At 46.9% G+C, this 12,435-nt stretch overlaps 1 protein-coding gene across 2 annotated transcripts in view; it reads right to left on the bottom strand.

Moving 5' to 3' along the window:
* The window catches only part of TAF7L (TATA-box binding protein associated factor 7 like), a 73,657-nt gene that overhangs the window by 50,506 nt on the left and 10,716 nt on the right, over positions 1-12,435 (bottom strand). The window lies entirely within an intron of this gene.

Genomic DNA, 12,435 nt, shown 5'->3' with positions numbered 1-12,435 from the left:
TCTTCAAATACTTTAGGTCTACACTGAACAGCAGCGGATAAAACAGCGCACAGGCAGGGCATTGAACATTGAATATATTAGTAAGTTGATGTATAATGTATATAATAGTAAGGGGTAAATGTGAAAATAGAGTGGCCAACCATTTCTACATGTGACTTTAAGCTGGTATAATTGAATTATCCTTTTATTATTTTAGGATGTTATAAAGCAGGGGTGCGCAACCTGAAGCCCTCTAGCTGTTGCAAAACTACAACTCCCAGCATCATCTAATAGCTGCCGCCTGTCCAAGCATGCTGTGAGTTGTAGTTTTGCAACAGCTGGAGGGCCGCAGGTTGGGCATCCCTGTCATAAGGCTTTAAACGGGTTGTCCCATCTCAGACATTGGGGACATAACGCTAGGATATGCTCCCAATGTCTGATAGGTGTGGGTCACTCTGTACTTACAACGGAGCCTGCAAAGTCCCGGAAAAGCGGAGGCTGCGCTTGCACGGTGTGCTTCTCATTCATTTCAATGGGACTTCCGAAAATAGCCTCTGCCTCCTCCCACTTGCCAAGCTGCTGTGTCCTCACCAGAGGAGGTCAAAAGAGCAGTATGGCCAGAAGGAGGAGGGCACACCAGCTTTGAGCAGCGCAGACTGCAGGTACCATCTGACTCATTAGGCCTGTATTACACTAACAGATTACAGTGAGGAACAAAAGTATTTGCACACCCTGCGATTTTGCAAGTTCTCCCACTTAGAAATCATGGAGGGGTCTGAAATTCACATTGTAGGTGCATTCCCACTTGAGAGAAAAAAAAAAAAAAAAAAAGGAAATCACATTGTATGATTTTTAAAGAATTCATTTGTCTTGCACTGCTGAGTATTTGAACACATGAGAAACAGCAATAATTCTGGCTCTCAAAGACCTGTTACTGTGCCTTTAAAAAGTCCACCTCTACTCCACTCATTAATCTAACTTAGTAGCCCCTGTCTGAGCTCTTTAACCACTTCAGCCCCGCTAGGTGAAACCCCCTTCATGACCAGAGCACTTTTTACACTTCGGCACTACACTCCTTTCACCGTTTATCGCTCGGTCATGCAACTTACCACCCAAATGAATTTTACCTCCTTTTCTTCTCACTAATGGAGCTTTCATTTGGTGGTATTTTATTGCTGCTGACATTTTTACTTTTTTTGTTATTAATCAAAATGTAATGATTTTTTTGCAAAAAAATGACATTTTTCACTTTCAGCTGTAAAATTTTGCAAAAAAAACGACATCCATATATAAATTTTTCGCCAAATTTATTGTTCTACATGTCTTTGATAAAAAAAAAAATGTTTGGGCAAAAAAAAAATTGTTTGGGTAAAAGTTATAGCATTTACAAACTATGGTACAAAAATGTGAATTTCCGCTTTTTGAAACAGCTCTGACTTTCTGAGCACCTGTCATGATTCCTGAGGTTCTACAATGCCCAAACAGTAGAAAACCCCCACAAATGACCCCATTTCGGAAAGTAGACACCGTAAGGTATTCGCTGATGGGCATAGTGAGTTCATAGAACTTTTTATTTTTTGTCACAAGTTAGCGGAAAATGATGATGATTATTTTTTTATTTTTTTTTTCTTACAAAGTCTCATATTCCACTAACTTGCGACAAAAAATAAAAAATTCTAGGAACTCGCCATGCCCCTCACGGAATACCTTGGGGTGTCTTCTTTCCAAAATGGGGTCACTTGTGGCGTAGTTATACTGCCCTGGCAATTTAGGGGCCCAAATGTGTGAGAAGAACTTTGCAATCAAAATGTGTAAAAAATGACCGGTGAAATCCAAAAGGTGCACTTTGGAATATGTGCCCCTTTGCCCACCTTGGCAGCAGAAAAAAGTGTCACACATCTGGTATCGCCGTACTCAGGAGAAGTTGGGGAATGTGTTTTGGGGTGTCATTTTACATATACCCATGCTGGATGAGAGAAATATCTTGGCAAAAGACAACTTTTCCCATTTTTTTATACAAAGTTGGCATTTGACCAAGATATTTTTCTCACCCAGCATGGGTATATGTAAAATGACACCCCAAAACACATTCCCCAACTTCTCCTGAGTACGGCGATACCAGATGTGTGACACTTTTTTGCAGCCTAGATGCGCAAAGGGGCCCAAATTCCTTTTAGGAGGGCATTTTTAGACATTTGGATCCCAGACTTCTTCTCACACTTTCGGGCCCCTAAAAAGCCAGGGCAGTATAAATACCCCACATGTGACCCCACTTTGGAAAGAAGACACCCCAAGGTATTCAATGAGGGGCCTGGCGAGTTCCTAGAAATTTTTAATTTTTTGCATAAGTTAGCGGAAATTGATTTTTTTGGTTTTTTTCTCACAAAGTCTCACTTTCCGCTAACTTAGGACAAAAATTTCAATCTTTCATGGACTCAATATGCCCCTCAGCGAATACCTTGGGGTGTCTTCTTTCCGAAATGGGGTCACATGTGGGGTATTTATACTGCCCTGGCTTTTTAGGGGCCCTAAAGCGTGAGAAGAAGTCTGGAATATAAATGTCTAAAAATGTTTACGCATTTGGATTCCGTGAGGGGTATGGTGAGTTCATGGGAGATTTTATTTTTTGACACAAGTTAGTAGAATATGAGACTTAGTAAGAAAAAACAAAAACAAACAAAAAATTTCCGCTAACTTGTGCCAAAAAAAATGTCTGAATGGAGCCTTACAGGGGGGGGGGGTGATCAATGACAGGGGGGGTGATCAATGACAGGGGGGTGATCACCCATATAGACTCCCGGATCACCCCCCTGTCATTGATCACCCCCCTGGTAAGGCTCCATTCAGACGTCCGTATAATTTTTACGGATCCATGGATCGGATCCGCAAAACACATGCGGACGTCTGAATGGAGCCTTACAGGGGGGTTATCAATGACAGGGGGTGATCAGGGTGATCACCCCCCTGTCACTGATCACCCCCCCTGTAAGGCTCCATTCAGACATCCGCATGATTTTTTACGGATACATGGATACATGGATCGGATCCACAAAACACATGCGGACGTCTGAATGGAGCCTTACAGGGGGGTTATCAATGACAGGGGGTGATCAGGGTGATCACCCCCCTGTCACTGATCACCCCCCCTGTAAGGCTCCATTCAGACATCCGCATGATTTTTTACGGATCCATGGATACATGGATCGGATCCACAAAACACATGCGGACGTCTGAATGGAGCCTTACAGGGGGGTTATCAATGACAGGGGGTGATCAGGGTGATCACCCCCCTGTCACTGATCACCCCCCTGTAAGGCTCCATTCAGACATCCGCATGATTTTTTACGGATCCATGGATCGGATCCACAAAACACATGCGGACGTCTGAATGGAGCCTTACAGGGGGGTTATCAATGACAGAGGGTGATCAGGGTGATCACCCCCCTGTCACTGATCACCCCCCCTGTAAGGCTCCATTCAGACATCCGCATGATTTTTTACGGATCCATGGATCGGATCCACAAAACACATGCGGACGTCTGAATGGAGCCTTACAGGGGGGTTATCAATGACAGGGGGTGATCAGGGTGATCACCCCCCTGTCACTGATCACCCCCCCTGTAAGGCTCCATTCAGACATCCGCATGATTTTTACGGATCCATGGATACATGGATCGGATCCACAAAACACATGCGGACGTCTGAATGGAGCCTTACAGGGGGGTGATCAATGACAGGGGGGTGATCAGGGAGTGTATATGGGTGATCACCCGCCTGTCATTGATCACCCCCTGTAAGGCTCCATTCAGACGTCCGCATGTGTTTTGCGGATCCGATCCATGTATCCATGGATCCGTAAAAATCATGCGGACGTCTGAATGGAGCCTTACAGGGGGGTGATCAGGGAGTGTATATGGGTGATCACCCCCCTGTAAGGCTCCATTCAGACGTCCGCATGTGTTTTGCGGATCCGATCCATGTATCCATGGATCCGTAAAAATCATGCGGACGTCTGAATGGAGCCTTACAGGGGGGTGATCAATGACAGGGGGGTGATCAATGACAGGGGGTGATCAGGGAGTGTATATGGGTGATCACCCGCCTGTCATTGATCACCCCCCTGTAAGGCTCCATTTAGACGTCCGTATGCGTTTTGCGGATCCGATCCATGTATCCGTGGATCCGTAAAAATCATACGGACGTCTGAACGGAGCCTGACAGGGGGGTGATCAATGACAGGGCGGTGATCAATGACAGGGGGGTGATCAATGACAGGGGGGTGATCAGGGAGTTTATATGGGGTGATCAGGGGTTTATAAGGGGTTAATAAGTGACGGGGGGGGGGTGTAGTGTAGTGTGGTGTTTGGTGCGACTGTACTGACCTACCTGAGTCCTCTGGTGGTCGATCCTAATAAAAGGGACCACCAGAGGACCAGGTAGGAGGTATATTAGACGCTGTTATGAAAACAGCGTCTAATATACCTGTTAGGGGTTAAAAAATTCGGATCGCCGCTGGCATGCTGGAGATCCACTCGCTTACCTTCCGTTCCTGTGAGCGCGCGCGCCTGTGTGCGCGCGTTCACAGGAAATCTCGCGTCTCGCGAGATGACGCATATATGCGTGACTGTGCGCAGGGCTGCCACCTCCGGAACGCACATGTGCGTTAGGCGGTCCGGAGGTGGTTAAAGACACATGTCTACCCCACAGTCAGTCAGACGCCAACTACTACCATGGGCAAGACCAAAGACACCAGACACAAAATTGTGGACCTCCACAAGGCTGGAAAGGGCTACGGGGCAATTGCCAAGCAGCTCGGAGAAAATAGATTAATTGTTGGAGCAATTTTTATAAAATGTAAGAGGCTAAAGACGACTGTCAGTCTCCCTCGGACTGGGGCTCCATGCAAGATCTCACCTCGTGGGGTATCACTGATAAGAAAGGTGAGGAATCAGCCTAGAACTACAAGGGAGGAGCTGGTCAATGACATGAAGAGAGCTGGGACCACAGTTTCAAAGGTCACTGTCGGTAGACCTTTGAAACAGTGCACGGAAGTTTCCCCTGCTCAAGTCATCACATGTCCAGGCCCGTCTGAAGTTTGCCAATGACCATTTGGATGATCCAGAGGAGGAATGGGAGAAAGTCATGTGGTCAGATGAGACCAAAGTAGAACTTTTTGGTCTAAACTTCACTTGTCATGTTTGAAGGAAAAGAAGGATGAGTTGCATCCCAAGAACACCCCCTACTGTGAAGCATGGGGGGTGGTAACATCATGCTTTGGGGGTGATTTTCTGCGAAGGGGACAGGACGATTGCACTGTATTAAGGAGAGGATAATTGGGGCCATTTATTGTGAGATTTTGAGCAACAACCTCCTTCCCTCAGAGAATTGAAGATGGGTCGTGGCTGGGTCTTCCAACATGACAACGACCTGAAGCACACAGCCAAGATAACCAAGGAGTGGCTCCGTAAGAAGCATCTCAAGGTTCTGGAGTGGCCTAGCCAGTCTCCAGACCTAAATCCAATAGAACATCTTTGGAAGGAGCTGAAACTCTGTGTTGCTCAGTGAAAGCCCCGAAACCTGATAGATCTAGAGGAGATCTGTGTGGAGTAGTGGGCAAAACTCCCTGCTGCAGTGTGTGCAAACCTGGCCAAGAACTACAGAAAACGCTTGACCTCTGTAATTGCAAACAAAGGCTTCTGTACCAAATAGTAACACTGATTTTGTCAGGAGTTCAAATATTTATGTTCAGCAGTGCAAGACAAAGACATTCTTTAAAAATCATACAATGTGATTTCCTGATTTTTTTATTCTGTCTCTCAGAGTGGGAATGAACCTACAATGTGAATTTCAGACCCCTCCATGATTTCTAAGTGGGGGGAAACACAGTGTGTTCAAATACTTATTTTCCTCACTGTATCTGACCAATATTTGGCCAATCAGACCAATAGTTGGTGTGTATAACAAAAGATCTGTGTGTGTAAAAGGCCACGTGACCAATGATTGCACAGAAAATCTGTCAGATAATCTGTTGGGGTAATACAGGCGTCATCTGTACCCAGAGTTATCACTTTCTCACGTAGTGTGTTACACAGGACTGCAGGGAACATCTACTACACTATATTTACTCAGAGAGATATTACTTTGCTATTACATTGGACTGCAGGTGACATCTACATTATCTGTACAAATAATGATGTAGTAGATGTCACCTGCAGTCCTATTTAACACTACAGATAACATAAGGTAAAGAGTGCTCTGGGATTTACATACTGATGGCCTATCGTCAGGATAGGTCATCAATATGAGACTTCGTGGGGTCAATTAGCTGCTTGAGGAGACCAATCAATGCGCCTAAGCCATGTGACTAATGAAAGTGATGTCATATGGCCTAGGAAGATCCTCTTCATACAAAGAATATATAAAAATTAAGGGGCATACGGAAAGCTGGGGTGGGGGGTATGGTTGTCAGAGGAGAATTAAGGGAAAGAGCCTAACTTGTGTAGAGCGCCCCAAGCCAATGATGCACTTAATCCTCCCCATAACTACCAGCTCTGTTTTTTCAGGACTGGGTCGGAGAAAGAAGGGATCCAGGCTGTTAACCCTTTGATTGCCCCAGTTCATACCGTTTGAACAACAAAAGGGGACTTCCCCCTACAATTGTGTCATGGGGTTTCCCAGTGACCCGATCAGAGACTGAGGATCATTTTGCAGTTAGCCCTGGAGACCTACAAAGAACCCCAAGGCTGTCCGTTCAGCAAGCTTATTGTTAGGGCGCACTAATGTTGCCCTAATAGCCTGTGTCATAGAGAGACAGAGCAAAGTGTGTTACAATAGAGGAAATGCTAATTCACCAAGTCTAAAATACAGTTAAAAAAATAAAAACATGGAATAAAAAAAATAAAAAAATTATATGGTATAATAAAATAAAATATAAGCAAGACTAATGAAAAATAAAAGTCTGGGGGAGCAAGAGTATTTAAAAATATAAAAAATAAATGCTTAGTTCATTGGGGGACACTGGACTGTGGTATAACTGCTGCCGCTGCTAGGAGGCGGCATTAGGCTGAAAAGTGTTAGCTCCTCCTGCCAAAAATATTTCCTCCAGCCTGGAGAGAGCATATCAGTTTGAGCCCAAGCAGTAGGAGGAAAAGAAAATCATAAAGGAAATAACATAATAACCAGTGGGTCTGAATCCAAAACGGAGGACCCTATCAGTTAAACTATCGTTACCTGCTACAAAATTAGAAACAAAAACAACGGGTGGGAGCCGTGTCCCCCAATGAACTCAGCGAAAAAAAGATTTTACTGGCGAGTCCACAAAAATCTCCTTTTCTCGCTCGTATCATTGGGGGACACAGGACCATGGGACGTCCCAAAGTAGTCCACGGGGGGGGGGGGGGGGGGGGAGAAACCACACTCCCATGGAAGTCACAGCTGCAGGACCTTGCGGCCCAGAGCGGCGTCTCTCGATGCAAAGGTATGCACCTGGTAGAACTTGGTGAACGTGTGCAAGGAAGACCATGTTGCCGCTTTATACAACTGTAAAGTGGAAGCCTGGTGGAAACGGGTCCAAGAAGCACCCACCGCCCTGGTCGAAAAAAAGCCATTATACCGAGGGGCGGAGCCTTGCCCCAGGAGCGATACGCCTCGGCAATGGCCAAATGGATCGACCTGGCAATCGTTCCTTTGGAGGCTGCCAAACCCTTGCGAGGACCCTCAGGAATAACAACAAACAGTGAGTCGGTACGCCGGAACGACTCTGAAGCGGAAAAATAAATCCGCAGGGCACGAACCACATCCAGCTAGTGGAGGGCCCGTTCCCTAGGATGTGAAAGCGAGGCACAAAATAAAGGGAGAACGATGTCCTCTCTGACATGGAAGGCGGAGACTACCTTCGGAAGAAAGAAAGGTACAGGGTGAAGCACCGCCTTATCTTGGTGCAGAATCAGGTGCCTGACAGGTGACTGTCACCAGAAAGGCCACTTTCCAGGAAAAAATGCGGAGCGAAACAGTGTTCCGGAGACAAAGGTTGGAGTAGAGAGCCACCCCTGAGGTCCGACCGCACCAGCGGAGGAAGAGCAATGGTATGGTCCAAGGAATTTGGTGTCTTGTCCCAGGATGACAAGATCGCCCGCTGGAGAGTGTGAAACTGGGCAAACGGAAGTCCCTCGAAGGAAGAGACCATCGTTAGAGACCAACGAGACCAACACTAGCATGCAAAACCAGATCAACAGACTTCGGCGCCGGAGGAGAAGACAAACCGACCGCTGAAGGGATAACCGCTTGTCCGAGGGGAGGCAGACTGTCGCCACAGCCGTGTTGAGGATCAAGCTGAGGAAAGTAATTTGCCTGCTGGGGAGCAGGGCTGACTTCTGGAAGTTCACCAGCCAGCTGAAACGTGTAAGGGTGTCCAGGGTGTTGAGTAAACTGTCCTGGTTCTGACCGAAGGTCACAGCCTTGACGAGGATGTCGTCCACATAGGAGATCAGGGTGATGCCCCTGGAACAGAGAAGGGCGAGGAGAGGAGCGAGCACCTTTGTAAACACTCGCGGTGCTGTTGCTAGGCCAACGGGGAGAGCCACGAACTGATAGTGGAGAGACCCCACCGCAAAGCGAAGAAAACGCTGGTGCACGGGAGCAATGGGAATGTGAATGTGTTTTACCGCCCGTGGCTTAGAGATTATCTCATCCAAATGAGTACCCAACAGATAAGAACCTGAAAAGGGAAGCCCCATAAGACAACACTTTGACGAGGAGTCTGCAGCCCAGACTTTAAGCCACACTTGGCGCCGTAAGTGACCGTGAGCATCCAAAGAGGCCATGCAGAGGTACTTCCCCGTCAGAGATCTGCAGGGCCAAAGACTGGAGGTCCCCCGGGGGAAGGTCAGCCACAATGTCCTGGTGCAGGCGAAGGGCCCATTCAGAGACAGCCTTAGCCACCCACGCTGTGGCAAAAATGGGACGAAGCACGGAGCCAGCCAACACAAAGGCGGACTTAGTAAAAGATTCCAGGCGGCGATCCTGAAGGGATGTGCCATCGGCCACAGGGATAGCAGTATGCTTAGCGAGACGCGCTACGGGCGGGGACGACCATTTCACGACCAGGTCTCGCGGAAAGGGGTATAACAGATCGAGGCGCTTAGAAGCAATGACAGACTCACCGACTTTTTCCAGTTGATAAGCAATCCGGATTGTCTGCCAAAGTCAGATATAAGTGATATAATAGAGTCTATTGATGAGGCCAAGTCACCTACATACAGCAGCATATCATCAGCATATAGCGATACACGTTCTTCCACTTCTCCTCTCCCAAGACCTTGTAGTAATGGCATGGTTCTGAGCAGGCAAGCCAGAGGTTCTATAGCAATGGCAAATAGGCGAGTGGACAAGGGACAGCCTTGACTCGTACCCCTCTCCAACTCCAACGCCGGGGAGACCACCCCCATTTACTCTAATTCTAGCTCTTGGCTGGTTGTAAAGCAGCTTCACCCAATTAATGAACCCTGGGCCAAATCCCAATTTTGACATAACGTCCCAGAGGTAATCCCACTCAACGCTATTGAATGCTTTGGCCGCATCAAGTGAGATCACAGCCCCACAGCCATCCCCCTTTCCCCTATCCACCTGGAGGTTAAGGAACAGACGCCTAAGATTCAGGGATGTGGATTTACCAGGCATAAAGCCACATTGGTCTTCATTAATAATAGTGGAAATAACATTCAATAACCTATTAGCTAGAACCCTGGCCAACACTTTAATACCCACCGTCAGCAGGGAGAAAGGCCGGTAAGAGTCTACCTGTGTAGGGTCCTTGCCGAGTTTTGGGAGCACCACCACGATTGCCTCTCTCATCAAGCTGGGTAAAATACTCGCCCGATAAGAGTCCTTGAAGACATGCAGGAGGTGTGGGAGCAACAGCTCTTGGTGCCTCTTGTAGAATTCCCCAGGCAGCCCATCACCTCCAGACGACATCTCATTAGGAATGGATTGTAGTGCCAATTCAAGTTCTTCTAACTGAATATTCCCATCTAGTATTTCTCGATGTTCCACAGACAGATTAAGCATCGAGATGCAACTTAAGTATTTCTCTCCATCCCTCGGGCTAACTGTCAACCTAGATCGATAGACTTCCTTGAAATGAGCATAAAATAACCCCACTATATCTTTATCTCCGGTAACTAAGTCCCCTTGCATATTCCTAATAGAGGACACACAAGAGGGGCCAGTTTGTGCTTTAATGATAGTAGCTAATAGATGACCGACACTCTCTCCCTCCATAAAATACTTCTGTGTCCTAAAGAAATGTTTATCCCCAGCTATTTATTACATGTTCCTTTAACAGTCTCAGGGCCTCCTTCCAGTTAGTGGCATTTTCTGGTGACGGATTTGCAATGTATTTAGATTCAGTATTCAATGCCCTATTAGAGAGCTCCACTGAGAGAGCCCTACTTTTTGTCTTGTGCACACCAATACCCTTAAATATATAGTCCTCTAGGATATGCCTTCATTGTGTCCCATACCGTTGAAATGGTAGCAGACCCAATGTTATTGGTAAAAAAGTCTATCAGAGCCTTGGAAATGGTATCGCCCGTATCTAATAACTGAAGCCAGAATGGGTTTAGGCGCCAAGAAGACCTTGAATTCTGTCCTACGTTTCCGAATCTCAACTGCACCAGAACAGGGAAGTGATCAGATAAACTACGGGGGAGATCTCCTGAATTGGATCTCGTAAGGCTGGAGAGCCAAGCACCCGATCAATTCTGGACAGTGAATTATGGGAAGAGGAATAGCATGAGTATTGCCGTACTCCCTGATGACCAATCCTCCAGAGATCGCAAAGCCGGAATTAGACTTACCGGTAATTCAGTTTCCACGAGATCACCACGACGGCTACAAGGAGATTGACCCCTGACCTCTGTAGGGGCAGGAACAGAGAGAGGGTTTAAATCCCCCCCTCCCACCACCAGCACCAGTGTGTCCAAAATTACAGAGACAGAAATAAGTGGTGAGAACAGAAAATTAATGAACCGAGAGGGTATTACTTCATAACCTCCCAGGTAAGACTAAGGAAGGGTAGGGAATATATGTGCCGTCGTGGTGATCTCGTGGAAACTGAATTACCGGTAAGTCTAATTCCGGCTTTCCACCTCATCACCACGACGGCTACAAGGAGATATAAAAAATTATAGCTTAGGGGGGGACGACCGCCTGAAGGACCTTACGTCCAAAAGACAAGTCTGAAGTAGATAGGTATAACCTATAGTGTTTAGTAAAGGTGTGGATGTTAGACCAAGTAGCAGCTTTACAGATATCCTCAAGAGAAGCTCCGGCCCGCTCGGCCTGGGAGGAGGACATAGCCCGGGTAGAGTGAGCTCTCAAATTTGGGGGGCACGACAGACCTTGGGACTCATAGGAGATGGAAATAGAATCCTTTATCCACCGTGCTAAGGAGGACCTGGAGGCTTTTAGACCCTTATTCTTACCTGAGAATAACACAAATAGGTTGCTGGATTTACGGAAACCTTTTGATACCTCAAGATACCGTAAGACAGAGCGTCTTACATCTAGAGAGTGGAAGCTAGATTCCCTAGTATTAGAGGGATTACTGCAAAAGGAGGGTAAGACTATCTCCTGGTTACGGTGGAAATCCGATACCACTTTAGGCAAAAATCCTGGATCTAACTTAAGAATGATTCTGTCATCGGTGATACGGAGATAGGGTTCCTGTATCGATAGTGCTTGGATCTCGCCTAGCCTTCTTGCGGACGTGATGGCCACCAAGAATGCAGTCTTAAGCGATAGATGTTTGGTGGAACAACTAGATAGGGGCTCAAACGGAGCAAGAGTCAAGCCAGTGAGTACCGTATTGAGGTCCCAGTTGGGGATCCTAGATTTTAGAGAGGGACGTAGTCGGGAGGCAGCTCTCATGAATCTTTTAATCCAGCGATGACTGGCTAGATCTCGATCAAAGAAGCAGGCAAGTGCCGAGACCTGTACCCTCAGGGTAGAGGGTCTAAGACCTAATTCAAGCCCCTGCTGGAGGAAGTCCAAGATTTTCAGAAAATTGGGCGGCTCTAAGTTTGGGGCAGGGTTGCCCATCCAGGTACAGAATCTCTTCCAGATCTTTAAGTAAATTGAGAAGGTAACCTTCTTTCTACTCGCTTTTAGGGTGGCTATCACTCGGTCTGAGAGCCCCTGGGACCTCAACCTCTGGACCTCAGGATCCATGCTGACAACTTGAGGAAGCTCGGATCTGGGTGTAGGATTGGCCCCTGGTGAAGCAGGTCCCTCCTGGAAGGAAGAGGCCATGGATCCTCTACTGATAGATTTTTTAAAGAAGAGAACCAGCTCCTTTTCGGCCAATAGGGGGCTATTAGAATTAGTGTCGTATCTTCTAGGTAGAGTTTCTGGATTATCCTGGGAAGTAGAGGCAAAGGTGGGAATGCATAACTGAGA

Source organism: Bufo gargarizans, chromosome 9, assembly GCF_014858855.1.
Source record: "Bufo gargarizans isolate SCDJY-AF-19 chromosome 9, ASM1485885v1, whole genome shotgun sequence".
Lineage (NCBI taxonomy): Eukaryota > Metazoa > Chordata > Amphibia > Anura > Bufonidae > Bufo > Bufo gargarizans.
This window is presented reverse-complemented; position numbering and strand designations above follow the sequence as displayed.